General features: G+C 46.0%; 1 long non-coding RNA gene across 1 annotated transcript; it reads right to left on the reverse strand.

Annotated features, from left to right (window-relative positions):
• Positions 1 to 3,636: 3,636 nt before the first annotated feature.
• Positions 3,637 to 4,535, reverse strand: LOC129639862 (uncharacterized). The gene is made up of 3 exons (XR_008708638.1): positions 4,486 to 4,535; positions 4,063 to 4,129; positions 3,637 to 3,787 (listed from the first exon to the last, which is right to left on the reverse strand). It is a non-coding gene; the product is annotated as an uncharacterized LOC129639862 (long non-coding RNA).
• Positions 4,536 to 21,422: the final 16,887 nt, after the last annotated feature.

Here is a 21,422-nt window from a genome sequence, read left to right on the forward strand (position 1 = left end):
TCTGACTTTTGAAACATGATTAGAAATAATTGAGAGAGGAAGTGAAAACTATAACTTTGTTTGTTTGAATTTTCTGATATTAAAACATGTTCTTAATCACATATATTCCTCTTCCTCCAAAACCCAAGGAAACAAACAAACAACACAGGCTTCTATGGGCATATATGTTTAAGCAATGCTGTGTTAATAAAGTTAAAGTGATATCCTTACCTTACTTAGTCCTGTATCTGAGAACCTTCAATACATTGTTTGGATTATGGATCTCTAAGAGAAAAATGTTAATATACCGTGCTTTCCAAGTCTATCTGGCCTTTTTACTTGATGAAAGATCTGTTAGTATCTCAGGGAATTAACAGTTTGCAAAACACTACTTCAGAATATTTTTCTCGATGAGGTTTGCACTCGAAATCAAGCCTATAGTTCATACGGTAAAGAATCAGCTTGCAATGCGGGAGACCTGGGCTCAATCCCTGGATTGGGAAGACCCTCTGGAGAAGGGAATGGCTACCCACTCCAGTATTCTTGCCTGGAGAATCCCATGGACGGAGGAGCCTGGTGTGCTACAGTCCATAGAGTCACTAAGAGTCAGATATGACTGAGTGACTAACACTTTTACTTTTTCACTATGAGTTGGACCTCATTAGTTCCATTGTCCAGCATCCGGTCTCTGACTTTTCTCTTAGCAAGTTAAATAAAACAATCAGCTGTTATTAAAAATACAGTTAACCTTAAGTCCTTTTGACATTATATAACATGTGAACTGTAAAAACACAGGTACATCTGCACCAAACTTTTAAATTGCCTTTGTTTCATCATAGAGCAAAATATAGAAGGGAGTGGTGTTCTTTATTTCTGCCACAAATGGCAATTTTAAGTTAAGGTCCAGAGCTCCACAGAGGACAACATTAGATTAAAATTTGGATAGATATTTAAATTTAGATATACAATTATTGTAACCACATACAGTGTTGTAGATACAAATCAGAGTCCCCAAGGGAAGATCATGTTAAGAGAAGAAAAGGGTTAAAGAGAAAGTCCCCTTGTTCTTTACAGTGATCTTCAAAGAAGAGATCGCCTCTTTGTCAGCTTTGTATATTCACTCAGTGTCTGGTACTGCCTCAATAAACCTCTGCTGAATGGATGAAAGAATATATGATTATGTCTTTCTGTAGTTCTTCTCCATTGCTGTATCTGCTTCCTTCCGAGTACACAACCACCGCCTCCACCAGGCCCCATGAGGACAAGGGCCAGGTCTCCTGCAGTTAACGCAGACCTGAAGTCTTCCAAACCGCCTACCGCACAGTGGGCCACCAGGGAATGTTTCTTGAGCTACTGAAGTTATTATTTTGGCTTAACATAGAGCTTGTAAAAGGAATATCCCAGCAAGAATACAAAGAAGAGAATGGGAACAGCAATGTGATTTTTTTCCTGATTTGCTGAATTTCATATAAGGTGGTCTTTCAAAGAAGTGATTCCTAACCTTCATGTACAAAAATCGCTGTTAATATAATGAACAAATCTATATAATTTCATATGACTGTTGACTGAGAAAAAAGATAATGGTAAAAATACCCAGAATTCAGTAAAAATACATAATAACTGTATAATATGTAACATTATGTACACTGAAAAACAACAGTACCTGGTGGTTTGGTAACCTAAGTAGAGACTAGGTGTGTGAGCCCAGTAGCCACCCTCAACTCACCCCCCGGCATCTATCTTCAGGAGTTTTCAATGTTTTGCTGGAAGGAGGGAAGATGGGCTCAGATGCTAAGGGATGGGCATGGAGGTGTTAGAAATAATGTGGAGAGAAAGACTTGATAGCTGTCCCTCATTCCACCTAATGGACATCGTTTTGAGGATGGAAACAGAAGCAGAGAAGCTAATTTTTTGAGGCTTAGGGAAAGAGGAGATCCATCTAGAGAGTGTTTTCTTTGTAATCAACACGTACTAGTGGTAGCCTGATACTCTGCCTCCTTCCTGTTGCAATGCATGGACTGCCTGTGCCCCTATCACTTCAGCACTAAATCTTATTTTTCTTCATCTACTCAAGGACTTTTCTCTGCAACTGTCTGCCCTTGTGCCTGCATCCTCTAATCCTCTCATGCACAATCCATCCACTGAAGTGAGATTACTCTCTCTCCTCCCATCCTCCCTGGAACCCATTCCAGTCAGATTTTTCTCCCTACTCCAATAGAACTGCTCTTGGCAAGCACACCAGTGATTTCCACCAGTCAAAAAACGATGGTCACTGCTCACTACTTATCTTAATCAAACCATCAGTGGTGCTCGACACAGTTGATCATTTCCTTCTACTTGTAACACTCTAGTCTCTTGGCTTCCACATACCTCTTGTGGCCACTCCTTTAGTCTCTCTGGCTTGTTCTTTACATCTTCCTAACTTCTAAATCGTGGCGTTCCAAACTCAGTCCGCAGACTTCTCCTACACAGCTATACTCTCTTTATACGTGTCTGCATCTACTCATATCTTTATGCCATGTATTTATGGAACAGTTGCAAATGTATAACTCCTGCTTCAACTTTCTCAGGGAATTCGAGACTCAACTATCTTACTTACTATTCAGCATTTTTGCTTGTATAACTAATAACACCCTCCCCAAGACTTAATGTTTTTAAAGCAAACTTTGATACACCTGTCCCCAAATTGAAGCTTCCATTTTTCAACTCCATTTACATTATTGCTCTGGAAAAACTCTGGTGTCATCCTTGCTACCTCACTTCTTCTCTCACTTCATATCTAATTCATCAGCAGATCCTGGTGCATTACTATGAAATAATAATTCAAATCCAATCATTTCTCCCCATTTCCACTTCTTCCATCGTTTAAGCCACCGTCATCAGAGCTGTACTACTGCAACATGTGCTGGCTGATTTCCCAGCTTTCATCCTTGTACCTCCACAGCCTATTCTCTACTCAGCTGAATGGGCCTTTCACAACTTCAATCATGTACACACTGCTATAATTAAAATAGAATGCTTTCCCATGGGGTGGGGGAACTTCATTTGGATTATTTCACTCCTTGCTCAATACACTCAGTGACTACTCATCCTACTTAGAATGAAATCCAAATTCTTTATCAAACTCGACAAAGCCCAATATCATTCTGCAAAGACTCTTACAGTGTCCCCAGCTCCATCCACCTGATGCCCATGTTCTTGGAACTCGCTGAGTTCTGAGGAACTTGCTTCTGTTCCTGCCTCAGGCCTTTATTCTGTTTCCCTTACCTAAAATGGTCTTTCATCTAAATATGTACAAGATTCACTTCTCATTTCATTTCGATTTATGCCCAATGACCACTTGGCCAAAATTCCTTGGTAGCTCAGTGGTAAAGAATCCATTTGCCAATGCAAGAGATGCAGGTTCAAAAAAAAAAAAAAAAAAAAAAGAGATGCAGGTTCGATACTGGGCTCAGAAGAGGCCCTGGAGAAGCAAATGGCAACCCACTCTAGTTTTCTTGGCTGGGAAATCTCATGGACAGAGGAGCCTGGAGCACTACAGTCCATGGGGTTGCAAAGAGTCAGACACGACTTAGTGACTAAACAACAACCATAAACACTTTATCAGATAGGCTCTTCTTTCTCATTCTTTAATTAGATATTTGTAACATATATATCCATAGTATACAAAAGTGTCAGTAGCTCAATCGTGTCTGACTCTTTGCGACCACACGGATTGCAGCCAGGGTCCTCGGTCCATGGAATTCTCCAGGCAAGAATACTGGAGTGGGTTGCCATTTTCCTTCTTCAGGCAGTATACAAAGAATCCCTTAAATCAGAGAGAAAGACATAAACAGACATTTTACAGAGGAAGAAAAAATAAAAACAGGGAACAAAAATACAATTGATCTCATTAGTAACTACAGCAATGCAAATTACGGTCACCATGAAATACAACCTATCCAGCATGGCAAAGATACAAAAACAAGAACTTTCATAGAGAGCTGATATGGGATGTGAATTGGTATAATTATTTTGAAAACAGTTTAGCACTATCTAGTACAACCAAGATGAACATATATTATAATCAGGTGCATACCTTACCTATAGAAACTTGCATATGAGCACTAGAAGACTCAAGAATGTTCACAGCTGCACTGTATGCAATAGCCTTCAAAGTCAAAACACACATAAGAATATATTGTTAAGGGACACATAGATAATCAGAAAGCCTACAGAATTATACAACAGAACGAAAAACCTAAAATTAAAGCTAGAAGTTTCCTGGGAAAACTGAAAGGACCAGGAGGAAATACACAGTCAGTTTCAAGAGCATTGGTAATAAACTTTCCTAAGCCAGATGAATTCATATGTGGATTTTCATTACATTGTTTCATATAGGTCATATGCATTATATGCATCAATTCAGTTCAGTTCAGTTCGGTCGCTCAGTCGTGTCTGACTCTGCGACCCCATGAATCGCAGCACACCAGGCCCCCCTGTCCATCACCAACTCCCGGAGTTCACCTAGACTCACGTCCATCGAGTCAGTGATGCCATCCAGCCATCTCAACCTCTGTCGTCCCCTTCTCCACCTGCCCCCAGTCCCTCCCAGCATCAGAGTCTTTTCCAATGAGTCAACTCTTCACATGAGGTGGCCAAAGGACTGGAGTTTCAGCTTTAGCATCATTCCTTCCAAAGAAATCCCAGGGCTGATCTTCAGAATGGACTGGTTGGATCTCCTTGCAGTCCAAGGGACTCTCAAGAGTCTTCAACATCACAGTTCAAAAGCATCAATTCTTCCGCGCTCAGCCTTCTTCACAGTCCAACTCTCACATCCATAAATGACCACAGGAAAAACCACAGCCTTGACTAGATGAACCTTTGTTGGCAAAGTAATGTCTCTGCTTTTGAATATGCTATCTAGGTTGGTCATAACTTCCCTTCCAAGGGGTAAGCATCTTTTAATTTCATGGCTGCAGTCACCATCTGCAGTGATTTTGGAGACCAGAAAAATAAAGTCTGACACTGTTTCACCATCTATTTCCCATGAAGTGATGGGACCAGATGCCATGATCTTCGTTTTCTGAATGTTGAGCTTTAAGCCAACTTTTTCACTCTCCACTTTCACTTTCATCAAGAGGCTTATTAGTTCCTCTTCACTTTCTGCCATAAGGGTGGTGTCATCTGCATATCTGAGGTCATTGATATTTCTTCTGGCAATCTTGATTCCAGCTTGTGTTTCTTCCAGTCCAGCGTTTCTCATGATATACTCTGCATATAAGTTAAATAAGCAGGGTGACAATATACAGCCTTGATGTACTCCTTTTCCTATTTCATAAATAGCTGTGAAAAGAAGAGAAGCGAAAAGCAAAGGAGAAAAAGAAAGATATAAGCATCTGAATGCAGAGTTCCAAAGAATAGCAAGAAGAGATAGAAAAGGCTTCCTCAGTGATCAATGCAAAGAAACAGAGGAAAACAACAGAATGGGAAAGACTAGAGATCTCTTCAAGAAAATTAGAGATACCAAGGGAACATTTCATGCAAAGATGGACTTGATAAAGGACAGAAATGGTATGGACCTAACAGAAGCAGAAGATATTAAGAAGAGGTGGCAAGAATACACAGAAGAACTGTACAAAAAAGATCTTCACGACCCAGATAATCATGATGGTGTGATCACTGACCTAGAGCCAGACATCCTGGAATGTGAAGTCAAGTGGGCCTTAGAAAGCATCACTATGACCAAAGCTAGTGGAGGTGATGGAATTCCAGCTGAGCCATTCCAAATCCTGAAAGATGATGCTGTGAAAGTGCCACACTCAATATGCCAGCATATCTGGAAAACTCAGCAGTGGCCACAGGACTGGAAAAGATCAGTTTTCATTCCAATCCCAAAGAAAGGCAATGCCAAAGAATGCTCAAACTACCGCACAATTGCACTCATCTCACACGCTAGTAAAGTAATGCTCAAAAATCTCCAAGCCAGGCTTCAGCAATACGTGAACCATGAACTTCCAGATGTTCAAGCTGGTTTTAGAAAAGGCAGAGGAACCAGAGATCAAATTGCCAACATCCACTGGATCATCAAAAAAGCAAAAGAGTTCCAGAAAAACATCTATTTCTGCTTTATTGACTATGCCAAAACCTTTGACTGTGTGGATCACAATAAACTGTGGAAAATTCTTCAAGAGATGGGGATAGCAGACCACCTGACCTGCCTCTTGAGAAACCCATATGCAGGTCAGGAAGCAACAGTTAGCACTGGACATGGAGCAACAGACTGGTTCCAAATAGGAAAAGGAGTACGTCAAGGCTGTATATTGTCACCCTGCTTATTTAACTTATATGCAGAGTACATTATCAGAAACACTGGGCTGGATCAAGCACAAACTGGAATTAAAATTGCTGAGAGAAATATCAATAACCTCAGATATGCAGATGACACCACCCTTATGGCAGAAAATGAAGAAGAACTAAAGAGCCTCTTGATGAAAGTGAAAGAGGAGAGTGAGAAATATGAAGCTCCTCCGCCTCCTTCTCACCTGGAGTGAGAGGGTGAGAAGTCCAGGCCTGTGGATGCTGAGCGAGGAAGCAGAGATGGAGGATTAGCTGTTTTGCCAGGACTCTCCTTCCTGTCTTTCCTTCCCAGGGCTGTTGCGAAGAGCCGTCCATCCCTGCTTTGTCATCCCCCTGTGTGTTCTCCGCTCTGTCAGCGCCACCCCCCCCCCCAGCCCTCTCCTCTTCCCCTCGCAAATGGAGCCCAGCCCAAGGAAGTGTGGCCAAGAGTGCAACTTGGTCCAGTCTCCTGCAGAAAGATTTCCAGCATCTCCCATTCAACCAAAGCCAAAGTCTGCAAAACAAACAAACAAACAAAAAAACAAAGACATGGGGTTCAAGTTCTTGGAACAAGAACTGCAAACACTTCACCTTCCAGAAGAAAAATTACCAGCCACTGAGGGAGCTGCCTCCAAAATGGAGACCGAAGATCCTGTTCTTCTGCTTTAGCTGCTCCTTGGGGCAAAATCCTCTTCCACTTGCACTTTTGTAGAAAAATTTGATGGGGGAGCATCTCTTCCCTTTGGTCCCTTCCTCTTGGAGCTCGCCCTCCCGCCCCCACCTGTGGGGCCAGCTGGAGCCTGGGGCATTTCCCACATGTGTATACGCGATTTCCTTTCCGCAGTGACTAGTTAGTCATCCTGACCGTGGCAGCATGTGTGACCTCACTGGCATCTCAGCGGTGGATGGACCAGCTGGGGAGGGGAGGAGAGTTCTGGCAGGGCCTTCATCCTCGATGGTGGCCGGTGGGGGCTGTCCAGCCCTGTCCTCACACCCAGAGTACCACCCCTTCTCACCCTTCACTTTCAAACACTCCCCAGTCCTTTAACATCACTCATTCTATCTTTTTCTCCATCCCCGGTCACCACCACCTGGCTGATCATTCCCAGGTACCTAAGAGAGCATCCCCTGCTCTTGGAGCCAGCTCCTTGCCCCTTCACTGTATCCCCTCCCTCAGGCCAGAGTGAGTTTCCCAAAGGTCCACTGTGGCCATGCCATCCGCTGTACACCCACACACCCAACACATGTACACTCGTGCTCACACATAATGTCCAATGCCTAGGCTTGACTCCCTTTGGGGACCACAATTTCTAGGGAAACTTCTAGATGGACTCCTACCCTCACAGCTATTTCCATTCCAGCTCATACAAAAAGATGACTCTTAGTCTGTCTGTTTTTTGTTCTTTTTTTCTTCTCCTTCTATTTTCTGGCTATATCACACATGTGCAGGATCTTAGTTCCCTGACCAAGGATCGAATCCGTAGCTGCTGCAGTGGAAATGTGGTGTCTTAACCACTGGACTGCCAGGGAAGTCCCCATCTCTTTGTTTTTGATGCTGTTGATTACTTCCTCCTTGAAAGGATCTCATCTGTGATGCTTACCCATAACATGCATTCTTTCTATTTTTTAGTAATTTTTTTAAAAAAATTTAAAGAATCTACTCCTCTAAGTGCTTTGTGGAAAACCAAGTCTGTCTTATGCTCTAAGCCTGGGGAAAGTGCTTTTTGGGTATAAGCTAGTCAGAACCACAGAAATTGGTTCAGGGGTGGGGATATGACCAAATTCAAGCCAATGAGCTTGGGGAAAAATTTTGGCAGTTTTCCAGGTAAAAAAGTTCCTTGATTCTCTGGGAGATATCTTGCTGTTTGGGTTTCTTTCCCCTGACTTTGAGGGGATGATAAGAAACCTGCATTTTGGCAACTGGCATTAGAAGAAAGCTCATCTTACCTAAGGCAAAACCAAGAGACACAAAGAAACTGAATCCTTGATGTTGTTGAGCAGCTGGATCAAGCTGAACCTGAAGCCACTGTTGGCCCTGGATTTCCAATTACATGCACCTTTAAATAATTTTTATTACTTATATCAGTTTGAATTGACTTTTCTGGTTACATGTGGAAAATGCACGTCCTCTCCTTCTCCCCTGATTTTTCTTCTATTTCTGATCATTCTGTTCAACTTTTCCCAGGTTCCTCTCTTTTTCCTTTGGATTACTTGATGGTGTTCCTCAGGGTTTAACTTTGCTATCATTTACAAACTGGATGATCTCAGGTCCTTGTATGCCTTCAGTTTGCCATGTCTTCCAAATCCATTACACCATCTGTCAGCTTTCCAGCATCTCTTATTTGTCCCACAAACGCCTCAGTGTCAACAAGTTCGAAACGGAACCCTTTATCATTCGCAGCATCCTGCCCCTTGTCCATGTTCCCTGCCTTCTTTAGTTGCTCAGCTGTCCTCCTGGCCGATCAAGCCAGAAGCCAGGTGTCGTTTTCCTTCTGGCCCACAGCCTGCATCCATTAGTCACCACATCCTGTCCCCTCACCCTCCTTAAATCCATTCACTTTGCCCCTTTGCCCTGCCTCACCTCTGTTGCTTGAGTTCAGTTGTCAGGCATCGCTCACTAAACAAAGGTAGACTCCCCCAGGGTAGTGTCCTCCCAGCTCTGGCCAGTTACTTTCTAAAATGTAAACCTGGGGGGACTTCCTGGGGGTCCCACGGTTAAGACTTGGCCTTCCACTGCAGGGGATGCAGGTTTGATCCCGGGTCAGGCAACTAAGATCCCACATGCCTCAGGGCCAAAAAAACCCAAAACCTAAAACAGAGGCAATATTATATGTAACAAGTTCAAAAAAGACTTTGAAAGTGGTCCACATCAAAAAAATTTTAAAAATCTTAAAAAAATTAAAAAAGAGCATAAACGTGGTTGTTCCAGGGCTCTGCCTAGAGTGGAGGGCCTCTGCTCTCCCGCCTGAGCTCCAGCTCCCAGATCCATCCCTGTTGTGGGTCTGCCACGCCTCTGCCTTGTGTCTCATCCCCCTATCTTAAGCACTTCTTGGATGTCCCTTCTTAGCTGCTCGCTCTTGCCTCCCTCTGACCTGCTTCCAGCCTTATGGCACTGAGTCAGCCTGGCCACCTGACTCTAAGCTTCTTGAAGGCAAACGCCGTGGAACTAACTCCCCGCAGTGCCTCCCACACGATGGTCATCTCCACCCAGCCCTGCTCCTTGTCTGTTCCCCAGGCGGGGAGCTGCCTGAGGATGAGTGGGTTTGCTGTCCTCCACCCTGACCAGTGCTCGGCCTGTAGTAATTGCTCAGCAGACATCCGGCCGAGCCAATGAATGAACACCGTGGGTGAGACGGGACCCCGGGGACCACGACCTGAACGGCCATCCTTGTGTGTGAGAAGAGCGCCCTGTGCAGCCCTGAGCTGAGCTTCTCCAGTCAGGGGGAGCACTGAGAAGTAGCTAAGGGGCTGCCTGGGGTTGAATTGGCCCCCAGGCTTCGGGTCACCCCAGGAGACTGTTCCAGGTTGAAGGGGGGAGGGAAAGGGTGACGGACCCTGGAGGCTGCCCTCTGATTGGTCGAAGCAGCGGGTGTGAAGAGCAGCTGAGATGCTCCCGCTAGACGTCTGTGTTTCTGCTGCTGAGAGAGATGCGTGCCCTGGGGACGCACTCAGAATCTTCACCGTGACCAAGGAGGGCATCAGGGAGACCATTCCTCTGTGGAAAGACTGACCTCTGGGCCCTTGTCATCCATCAGTTCAAAACTGGCTAAGTCCGTACCTTGGAATTGTTGGACTAACTTGTTTTATTAAAAAAAATAACTCCCCAAGCACTTGTTTTGTTTAAAAAAAAAAAAAAAAGTGATCCTCACTTCCCAGGCCTGTCGGGGAGCTCGTGGGGAGGCCAGGGGTCAGGGAAGACCACTTTGATTTCTAGAATTCACAGGAGAATGCCTTTTGCTGCTTTAGGGGGCAGTTACAGGGAACCTTCCAGGCTATCAGAGACCAGACAGGGGAGCAGAGGCCAGTGCTTAAGTCTCTGGCTGCCTTTATTTCTGGCTACTCCAGCACCCACTGCCCCATTCTGCTCTGGCCGCACCCTCTTGGGAAGCGCCCCCCAGCACTTGATCCTGGCTTCTCTGGTGGGGAGGCTCTACTTCACTTTTAGGCAGGTCTAACTGCCGGCTTGGAGAAGGCAATGGCACCCCACTCCAGTACTCTTGCCTGGAAATCCCATGGACGGAGGAGCCTGGTGGGCTGCAGTCCATGGGGTGGCTAAGAGTTGGACACAACTGAGCAACTTCACTTTTCACTTTTATGCATTGGAGAAGGAAATGGCAACCCACTCCGGTGTTCTTGCTTGGAGAATCCCAGGGACGGCAGAGCCTGGTGGGCTGCGGTCTATGGGGTCGCACAGAGTCGGACACGACTGAAGTGACTTAGCATAGCATAACTGCCGGCTGAGTACTTGATGAATCCACTTGATGAATCCACATGGATTGAAAGGGGGAATGTGGGTAGGGCTGGGGGGAGGGGGGCGGCACAGTAGGGGGCTGACGCTGATCAGCTGATCCGGGGGCAGCTGCAGCTGGCCAGAGGGCACCGGTTCCGAATTCTGATGAAAACTGAGGATAATAATAACCACATGACGGGAACTCACTGGGATGCCTAATCCGCTTTCCAGCAGGCCCCCTTAACGAGGTCACAGCCTGTGGAGTGAGATGGGGTCTCCAGGGAGGGTTTGGGAGCAGGCCCTCCGGGTCCTCCTCCCACTGCCCCTGCTGCGGTGGGACCAAGCGGGAGGCCCCGTTTCCAAGCACCTCGGCTGGGGGCTCAGCGGGGCTGGCGGGGTGCTGGGCGGAGGGGCCAGGAGGCAGGGCTCCCGGAGTATCTGCGCTCCCACCCACTGTGTAGCTTTGGATCTTCCCCTCCGTGAAGGGAGGCCCTGCTTTTGGGTTGCTCAGGAAGGAAGAGGGATTCAGGTCCTGGACTTGAGGGAGCTGGGACACGAAGGAGCTTAGGACAAGCAGAACTCAGCAAACCGCAGCCCAGGAACCGCTTGGATCCATCTGCACTATAGGCAGCAGTGAGCTCACAGGGCCTCTCCCCACCGTGGCCGCGGGTGTGTTCCTTCCGGGGCAGTTGTGTTTGTCACTGCTGCCTCTGTTCCCTCCTCCTCCCCGCCTTCTTTCTGCTTTCACCAGACTCCGAGCACCACCCTTTATCTCCCTGGAAGAAAGCTCACAGAGTTTATTTCCAGGAGTATTTGAATTTTAGTAGGGCTTCTCAAGGCCAAAATGTTCTTAAGAAATGCAGCAATACTGGTGGAATCTGACAGGCTGTTCTGGAGATTAGAAGACAGGAGGGTTTCCTAGGTGCTCTTCTGAATAGTCAGGCCTAGGTGACCAACTCATCCATCCATCCTTCCCTCCTTCCCTTGTTTCCTTTCTGCATCTTTCCTACCAGGGATCTGAGCTTGATCCTGGAATACACAGGAGTCTAAGACCTGGATCCTGCTTGAAAGAAGTCCCCACTCTCACTCACAGAGCCCAGCTCCCGGCTTTAATAAAGGGCTGATTTTCCCAGAGGACGGGGCAGGGCTTCTGCTGGGGATGAGGTTGGGCGTGACTTTTCTGCTCCCTAACGAGGCTCTGGATCACAGGGAGCCTTAAATGGGCTCTCTGTGGCATGGGCTCAACTCCAGTGAACCAGGGGCTCCCAGTCCCAGTTTGCGGTGGCTGAAGGCACCTGGCAAACTGCAGCGGATTGCTCAGAGTTAGCCTTGCCGTGGCTCTGGGCCTGTAGAAGGACTTGGAGCCGGAGGCTGAGCCCTGGGCCTGTTGGACAGAAGAGTGTAATTATAGGAGGAGCCACCATCACACTCCCTGTGCACACCCAGGGCCGGGAGGCAGGGGGACGCTTTTTTTAACAATTGAAGTATAGTTGCCTTACAATATTGTGTTAGTTTCAGGTGTACAGCAAAGTGATTCAGTTAGAGATATGTATATATTTTTCAGATTATTTTCCTCTATGGGTTATTATTAGATATTTAATATAGTTCCCTATACAGTAAATCCTTACTGCTTATCTATTTTATGTATAGTAGTTTGTACCTGCCAACTCCATACTTGTAATAGATCCCTCTCCACCTTCCCCTTTGGTAACTATCAGTTTGTTTTCTATGTCTGTGATTCTGTTTCTGTTTCATATATTTGTATACTATTTTTTAAGATTCCACGCAGAAGTGATGTTGTGTGACATTTGTCTTTCTCTGTCTGACTTAGTGTGGTTATCTCTAGGGCCATCCAGTTTCCTGCAAATGGCAGTATTTCATTCTTTTTTTATGGCTGGAGTAGTAGTCCATTGCATATATTGATATATACCACATCTTTATCCAGTCATCTCTTGATGGCCACTTGGGTTGCTTCATGTCTTAGCTATTGTAAATAGTGCTGCGGTGAACATCTTTTCAAATTGGAGGGTTTGTCTTTTCCAGATATATGTCCAGCAGTGGGGCTGCTGGACACAGGGTAGTTCTCTTTTTAGTTTCTTAAGGAACCTCTATACTGTTTTCCAGAGTGGCTGCACTAGTTTGCCTTCGAGGAGGGAGGGTGCTTTCTGACATCTTCCTGGGGCCGCGGTGAGACCCAGCTCTCAGTGCTCTGCCGGCTTCAGTGACTTGGGAAAGGCTGATGGGGGAGGGGCAAGACACAGGGTGGCCCAGCCTCAGCTTTCCTGAGCTTCTGGGGCCGATTGGAACCCATGAAGCTCCCCCAGCTCTCAGGGATAGCCCTTCAGCCCTCTCCTGCCCCTTCCCCCTTCAAGAAACTGTTTCGTTCTTCATCCTTTTCTGAAGAATCTTGCTCCCTTCTGATCAATAGAAGCAGCTTTTATGATTTGTGGGGCCCAGCCCACAATGAAAACAAAGGATCACTCTTGTTAAAAATTGTTAGGAATCTCAAGATGGCCCCCAGTTCAGTTCAGTTGCTCAGCTGTGTCCAACTCTTTGAGACCCCATGGACTGCAGCACGCCAGGCTTCCCTGTCCTTCACCAACTCCTGGAGCTTACTCAAACTCATGTCCATCGAGTCAGTGCTGCCATCCAACCATCTCATCCTCTGTTGTCCCCTTCTCCTGTCTTCAATCTTTCCTAGCATCAGGGTCTTTTCTAATGAGTTCGTTCTTCACATCATGTGGCCAAAGTATTGGAGTTTCAGCTTTAGCATCAGCCCTTCAGGACTGAAGAGAATAAAACTAGATGTGGGGATTCTTCCATGTGCCATGAAGCCAAAGGGAGACTGTGAGGCCAACTCAGGCAACAATCCTAAATGATAACTTTCAGGTCCTGGTGGCAGGTAGCCCAGGAGTTAGTTCTGCCTGATTCTCTCAAATTGTACCACGGGGATCAGGTACCACTTACCCCAGACCCTTGGATGACATAATCTCAATGGCTTTGCCCTCACCAGGGTTCCCTTTTGAGTTTTCTTGTCAGGGGCCCAGGGAAGGAGGGGCTGTCTGTGTATGTGTAGGGGTGTGTGTGTGTGTGTGTGTGTGTGTGTGTGAGGGCAGAGGAGCCATCAGAAGGAGAAAGGGGGTGGACATCAGGGTTTGGTTTTCTAGTAATCTCAGCCCAACCCTGGTCCTCAGGGGAGGGGACGCCATGCAGGGTACAATTCCTGTTGTTCTGTCTTTTGGGTGTCATTCAGGTGACTTGGGGCTCAAAGTACAGTCTCTTTCCTACTTGCTGCACGTGAAAGGAGACCCTCCTCATCCACCCGGCTGCTGGGTAGGGAAGATAAACACTCTGGAGTGCCCGGGAGCTCATGCTGGGAGAAGAGACGGAGGTTTAATGGATTTGTTATCAGGCACCTGCCAGGCTGCACGTCGCCCTCTGCAGAAGACAGGGCATGGAGATAAATTATCTGGCCAGAGCTGCCTCCCCAGTGAGAGGAGAAACACCTCAGAACAGGAAGGGGTGAATCCATAGAACAGTGGGTCACAGGAACAGGCAGAGACTCAGAGGCCCTGATTCGTGGGCAGGGGGAGAAAAGCAGCCATCCCTTCACACTGCCATCGTCCACCTAACTCACCAGTGAACCCAGAAATGTCTGCTGTGGGCCTCCTGGGCGGCCGCCGTCCCCAGAGATACAGGGAGGTACCCGTCACACCGGCCTCCGATGGGCTGCAGTCTAGTGGCAGACACAACTCTGGCCGCACCGCCTTGAGACCTGGGGCTGGGGCTGGACACTGGCAGTCTGGTGCTTGAAAGCTGCTGAAGAAACTGTGTTGAGGACAATAAGCCCCTCGGAGTTCAGACAGTAAGAATTCAGAATGATGAAAGAACTTCCATGGGGTTGAAGGTGGGGACCTGTCAGAAGAGATGGAATTTGAGGTGCCTCTTGAGGGATTTAGGTTGTTGGGAGCCAGAGAGAGTGGGGGGTGTCAGGCAATGCAGAGGGGGAGATTGAGAGCAGAAGTGTTGGAATTAGGATGACGTGATCTGCTTGACCCTGAGCAGCTGTGTGACTCTGGGTAAGTCACTCAACCTTTCTAGCTTCATTTTTCCTTACATGTATATGGGGAGAAATAGTACCTGCCTCGTTGAATTACCTAAAATATCCCCCCCCAAAGCATGTAGAAGAGTGCCTGGAATATAATAGATGGAAATGGTGCCAGCTTTTTATTATTAATGGCAAAGACACAAGGTAGGAAAATACAGCATGTTTGAGGGAAGGATAGAAACTTCTATTTCACTTGAGAGAAGCAGGGTTTATTTAAGGGATGTAGGCTTTAAAATTTGCTAGGAAGCCAGTCAGGCCTTGTAGCTAAATGCCTGGTTCTGAAAATAAGTTGTGTGTTTTTTTTTTTTAATTTTATTTTTAAACTTTACATAATTGTATTAGTTTTGCCAAACATCAAAATGAATCCACCACAGGTTAGAAGATCACAAAAAACCAAGTGATTCTTTGGGACCTTGAAGAGTTCTTCTTTTTGCTGTAACTAGTTCTGTGAACTCATCCTTAGTTGGTACTAACATCTCATGCACTCTGTGATCCTAAACTTTCTTCCAATTACTTTCAGACATAACGAATTTTGTCTAAATTTGGAAATCACCATGAAATCTTTGGACTATGTAGCAAAGAGGTTACCAGAAATTGAGAGAGGAAATCCTTGGAATCTTAGAACTGAAAAAAATGGCCATAACTCAAGGATTTGGCTGGTTTCCACCTGTGGAAATTCACCAGAAGTGAAAAGATATGATGTCCTCATCTCTGCCTCCAGGTGGGGAGTGATGGACAGCCAAATGGAGCCCCTTGCTAGTCCCCTGGTTCCAGTTGCTGAGGTCTAAAAGACACTTTTTAATGCAGGATCCTCCCAATTAGCCTCCTTTCTAGAAGGAGATCAAGGAATAGACATCCAGTTGTAAAATACGTGACTCCTTTGGCCATTTCTAGGCATGTATTGGGTTGGCCAAAAAAAATCCATTCAGGTTTTTCTGTAAGATGTTATGGAAAACACCTGAATGATCTTTTTGGCCAGCCTAATATCTCAGTGAATGTCCTTGTAGCTTGTTTAGCATAGAAAAAACATGACAACAGCTTAAATATCCGTTAACGTGGAGTTGACTAGTATAACTGGGGGTTATCTATTCAACAATATTAAGCAGGTATTAAAAATGATGGTGTATATCAAAATATTTGGTCGTTGAAAGTCATCTATGACAGGCTGTCAAAGAAAAAAAGCTGGTTTCAGAACAGTGTACTTGGATGATCAAGTTCGTGCAAATTACATTTATGTTTATACATTCATTAAAGCTCAGGAAGGCTGTAAAGCAACCTATTAGAGTGGCAGTCTTTGGGGAAGGGGTTATGAGTAGATGTTTGAGGTTTATTATGCTCTTTCTGTATGGTATGAATTTTTAACAATGGATCACTTTGATCATAAAAAGATCTCAGATTTGAAAAAAAAAAAAATCCTTATGCCTTTTTTGTGGTCTTGAAAGGAAAATGAAATCAGCAAATGCCCTTGAAAAGTAGCTGATTTGAGAGCAAACAGGGTGAAATAGAGTAACCATGAAGTAGACGACATCTCAGTGATTGGCATAATTGGAATCAATATCAATTGTAAGAAAACAGCTATGTTCATTGTAAATTATTTTGTATTTGTAATAATTTTCTTGGGGTATAATTCATACACTAGAAAGTCACCCATTTGAAGTGTATAATTCAATGATTTTTAGTATATCCTCAGAGTTGTGCAGTTGTCACCATGATCAATTTTGGAACATTTTTCATCACCCTCAGATAAACCCCACACACAATAGCTATCATTTCCGCATCTCCTCCTAGCCGCTGGCAACTACTGCTCTGCTTTTTCTCTCTCTGAATATTTCATATAAATGAGATCCTACCCTTTGTAGTCTTTTGTGCCCGGCTCCTTTGAATTAGCATAATTTTCAAGGTTCATTCATGTTGTAGTATGTATCAGCGCTTCATTCCTTTTTTCCCCCAAATAATATTCCATTATATGGAGCTACCACACTTCATGTATCCGTTCATCATTTGAGGTACATTTGGATTGTTTCCACTTTTGACTATTTTGAATAATGCTGCCATGAACAGTCATATGCAGAATTTTGTATAGACGTATGTTTTCATGTAAATTACTTCTAAAGATTGGGGTTTTTTTTTTTCCAAAAGTTAAACCTCCACTTGGGCTTCCCAGGTGGCACTAGTGGTAAAGAATCCACCTGCCAATGCAAGAGATACAGGTTTGATCCCTGGGTCAGCAAAATTCCCCTGGAGAAGGAAATGGCAACTCACTCCAGTATTCTTGCCTGGAAAATCCTATGGACAGAAAACCTGGTGGGCTACAGCCTGTGGGGTTGCAAAGCATTGCACACGACTACACATGCATGCACACTTGTGATTAAAGCTAAACCCTTAAAGTCAACACAAATGTCATGAGGATGATATATGTGTCTCCCCCTTCTGCTGCAGTCTCCTGGGGTCCCCTGAGACTTCAGAATTGAATGGCACCTGGGACTCAGAGGCTGCTCAGTGGCCTGTCTGCCAGTGACACATTTCAAGAGGTCAGGATCTCACAGTGAACCACAGAAGCTCTGAGAAATGTGGTCACTCCCACCCTCCATCAGTCCTTGTCTTGGCTGTACATCAAACATGAAGTACAGTTGCCCTCCGTATCTGTAGGCTTCCCATCTGTGGTTCAACCAACTGCAGATTGAAAATATGCAAGAAGAAAAAAATTCCAGAGAGCTCCAAAAAGCAAAACTTGAATTTTCAATAGTATTTACTTTGTATTTACAACTATTTACGTATCATTTACATTTTATTAGGTTTTCTAAGTAATCTAGAGACTATTTAAAGTGTAAGGGAAGATGTGTATAGACTATACACAAATACTGTGCCATTTTATATAAGGGACCTGGGCATGCTTGGATTTTGGTATCCTCAGGGATCCTGGAACGAAGCCCCCTACCCACCCCCTGGCCCCTGCCACCAAGAGACCAGGGGTGACTGTTTTTAATCAGGGACTTACTAAATGCCCCACTAGCTGAGGAGAGAGATCTGAAGAGAATAAATGATCCTTCCTCTGAAGGAGACTGCATCCGCCCTCTCTGGGGCATCGCAACACTGACAATAATAGAGTCACAGTTAACCTGGCAGGATGTGGACCAACCTGCCTGTTCAGGAATAAAGGGGAGTGGGGAGAGATTGTTGGGAGAGGAGCAAGGATCTCTCTCCTGGAGAGGATGGCGATTGGGAGGTGTGTACTCCTTCCCTGAGTAGCTGTGGTTTCTGAAGCAAGCACCTGGTGCTCCTGACAATCGGACATCAGACGTACAGAGGTAGGCAGCATCGGCAGTGGCTAGAAGCAAGCGTGGCAGACGCAGACCAGCCTGGGCTTGGATCTCGGCTCTGCCGTTGCCCATCTGCGTGTCTCTGGGCAGATTGCTTCACTTTCTGGGTCTCCGTTTCACCTCCCAGGCTTCTCTAGTCACAGCACGCAGACTTTGTTGTCCTGCGGCATGTGGGATCCTAGTTCTCCGGCCAGGGATCAAACCCGCATCCCGTCTGTCGGAAGACAGATTCTAAACCACTGGACCACCAAGGAAGTTCCAAGTTATATCATCTTTAATCACAGTAAACTGTGGAAAATTCTGAAGAAGATGGGAATACCAGACCACCTGACCTGCCTCTTGAGAAACCTATATGCAGGTCAGGAAGCAACAGTTAGAACTGGACATGGAACAACAGACTGGTTCCAAATAGGAAAGGGAGTACATCAAGGCTGTATATTGTCACCCTGCTTATTTAACTTATAAGCAGAGTACATCATGAGAAATGCTGGGCTGGAAGAAGCACAAGCTGGAATCAAGATTGCCAGGAGAAATATCAATAGCCTCAGATACGCAGATGACACCACCCTTATGGCAGAAAGTGAAGAGGAACTAAAGAGCTTCTTGATGAAAGTGAAAGAGGAGAGTGAAAAAATTGGCTTAAAGCTCAACATTCAGAAAACTAAGATGATGGCATCTGGTCCCATCACTTCATGGCAAATAGATGGGGAAACAGTGGAAACAGTGGCTGACTTTATTTTGGGGGGCTCCAAAATCACTGCAGCCATGAAATTAAAAGACACTTCTTGGAAGGAAAGTTATGACCAACCTAGACAGCATATTAAAAAGCAGAGACATTACTTTGCCAACAAAGGTCCGTCTAGTCAAGGCTATGGTTTTCCCAGTGCTACAGTCCATAGGGTAGCAAAGAGTTGGACACGACTGAGCGACTGAACTGAACTGAACTGAAGCTCCAATTTCTTTACCTGTTAAGGAAAGAAAAAAAAAAAAAGATTAAGAGTCTGAGGTCATGGAAGTAAAGTTCTACGCATATAGTTAGTCCTTTAACTTTTCCTGTTGGGTATCACTTACCCATTTTAATGAAAAGCAAACAGAAGTGTAAGGAGAAAAATGAAGTCTAACTCTAGAGTTTCAGCTCTTGCCTCTGATCAGCCTCCCTTGCCACCTCCTCAGCACACCCACAAGACTCGCTGGCTTCAACCCCCTCTCCCATCCTGCCCTCCATCCTCCGTGTGGTTACACACGCACTTGTCTCGCTCACCTTTCTTTCATATTTCACGTCAAAGACCAGACTGAATGCTCACGCTCACGTCCTTGAATAGGACATAGTTAGGAGGCTGGAGAGATAAGAAGACTGAACATAAAGAGATGACTTGGGGATGATAATTTCTAAAAAGCAGACGAACAGTAGCATCTCTGGGACTGAAGGTTCAAGAGAAACGGGCTAAAGGCAGAGCTTTCTGAGTGGGGTAGGATTCTGGAGAACCAGAATCAGAAGAACTTCCCATTGCCTTGGCTGGAGGTGGGTGCAGAAGTGAGAAGGGAAATGCGTGCCATGTAGGACCTGATGGGTGAGATGGGCCGTGTGTTACAGACCAGTGGACAGTTTAAGGCATTGAAGTAAATGGACATCATGTCCTCTCTTGAGGGACCCCAGACTCTAGGGTTCCGTGAGGATATTTGTGTGTGGGATAAGGGGTTAGGAATTTGTTAATTTCTTTTTTAAAAAGAAATACAAATGCCCAGCTACATCTCATTTTATTTTATTTGTTTTATTTTTTGGCCGAGCCTCGAGGATCTTAGGATCTTAGTTCCTCAACCAGGGCTTGAACCCCAGCCATGTCAGTGAAAACACCGAGACCTATCCACTGGACTACCAGGGAATTTCCTGTGAGTTTCATTTTTTAATGTGCAAGGAGTTAATTTCCAAACCTGATTCTTTTACCTCTGCATCTTCTATCCCATATCTCTTTGTCTCATGCAGGCAAGTGAGGGCATCTCTTGGAAAAGGATGCAGACGTGTGTTACTTGTTCAAGGATCCGTATGCTACTGTCATTAAAGGAAGGTCGTTCTGAACGTTTGCAAACACCCACTCCCGCGTGGGCCAGTGCTGACAGCTCCTGCTGGAGCAGCTGTGAGAAAAGGAGGGCTTGCAGCCCAGAATGAGGCCCTTCCAAACCCAGCAGCCAAGATAGTGCTGGTGAGGGGGCAGAGCGGGGAACCAGGAAGCTGGAGTGGGGACTGGTGTGTGTGCCCACAGGGGTGGGCATGGGGTTGACTTCAAACCTTCCAGTCGTGGGAGGGGCAGCCTGGGTTCCTCTTTAAACAGAGATGATGGTAACATCCACAAAGTGGCTGACCCCGGGCCGATGGAGAGTGGACACTCGGTAAGCACCCACTCTCTTCTCCTCTCCTTTGGACGGTCCTCTGGGCTCATATCTTTGTGTGACAAGACTCTCGCCTCCTGATACGCTTGGAAGTCGGTGGATAGCTGATCAAACTGGGGAGCTGCCAGAGTCCTCCCTCCTCTGCCAAGTCCTGCTTCTGATGCGGCCCACCTGGCTGCCTTCTGCCTGGGCAGGTGAGATGGAGGCAGCAGATGGGAGAGTTATTTTTAGCCTTCCAAAGAGGATGATGTCTGTGACTTTGAAGGCCACATACCCGTGGCGCTGCTTATCAGACATATGTTCATCCACCCAGCGTGCAGTGAAGAAGAAATCTCACTAGGAAAGGGCCAGAAAGCTCTTGGACCAGGCACAGCACCAGCATCCTATGGTTGACCTCAGCCGGGCCCCCAGGGTGAGGTCCAGCCTGTGGAAGCCGACTCTCGAAGGGGCCGCCTTTCCACACGGCTCTGCAGCTCTGAGCCCACCATCCTTCCCCGCACTTCTCATTTTCAGGTCCTGGTGAATTGCTCCCAATCTCCCCACGTATTTTCCTGACACCCCACGGCAGTGTTAGCCCCCCGTGCAGGCCGCCCCTCTGTCAGTCGTCACACACTATTTTTCACACACACTTTGTTCACACACTCTGACGATCACCTGCCTCCTAAACCGCAACCGAGACCTTGCCGGGCCAGGGCCCTGCCGGATTCCTGCCTGCAGGGAGGGGGTCACCTTACAGAACTGGGCGCCTGCTGGGTGTTTGTTGAAATGAATGAATTATGTGAATTTGTCCATCAAATGTGACGACTAAGACAAGGAGGAATCTGTCAAATTTGTGACGGCTCTCCATCCCCTTGGCTCC

The sequence above is a fragment of the Bubalus kerabau genome, chromosome X (assembly GCF_029407905.1).
Source record: "Bubalus kerabau isolate K-KA32 ecotype Philippines breed swamp buffalo chromosome X, PCC_UOA_SB_1v2, whole genome shotgun sequence".
Classification (NCBI taxonomy): Eukaryota; Metazoa; Chordata; class Mammalia; order Artiodactyla; family Bovidae; genus Bubalus; species Bubalus kerabau.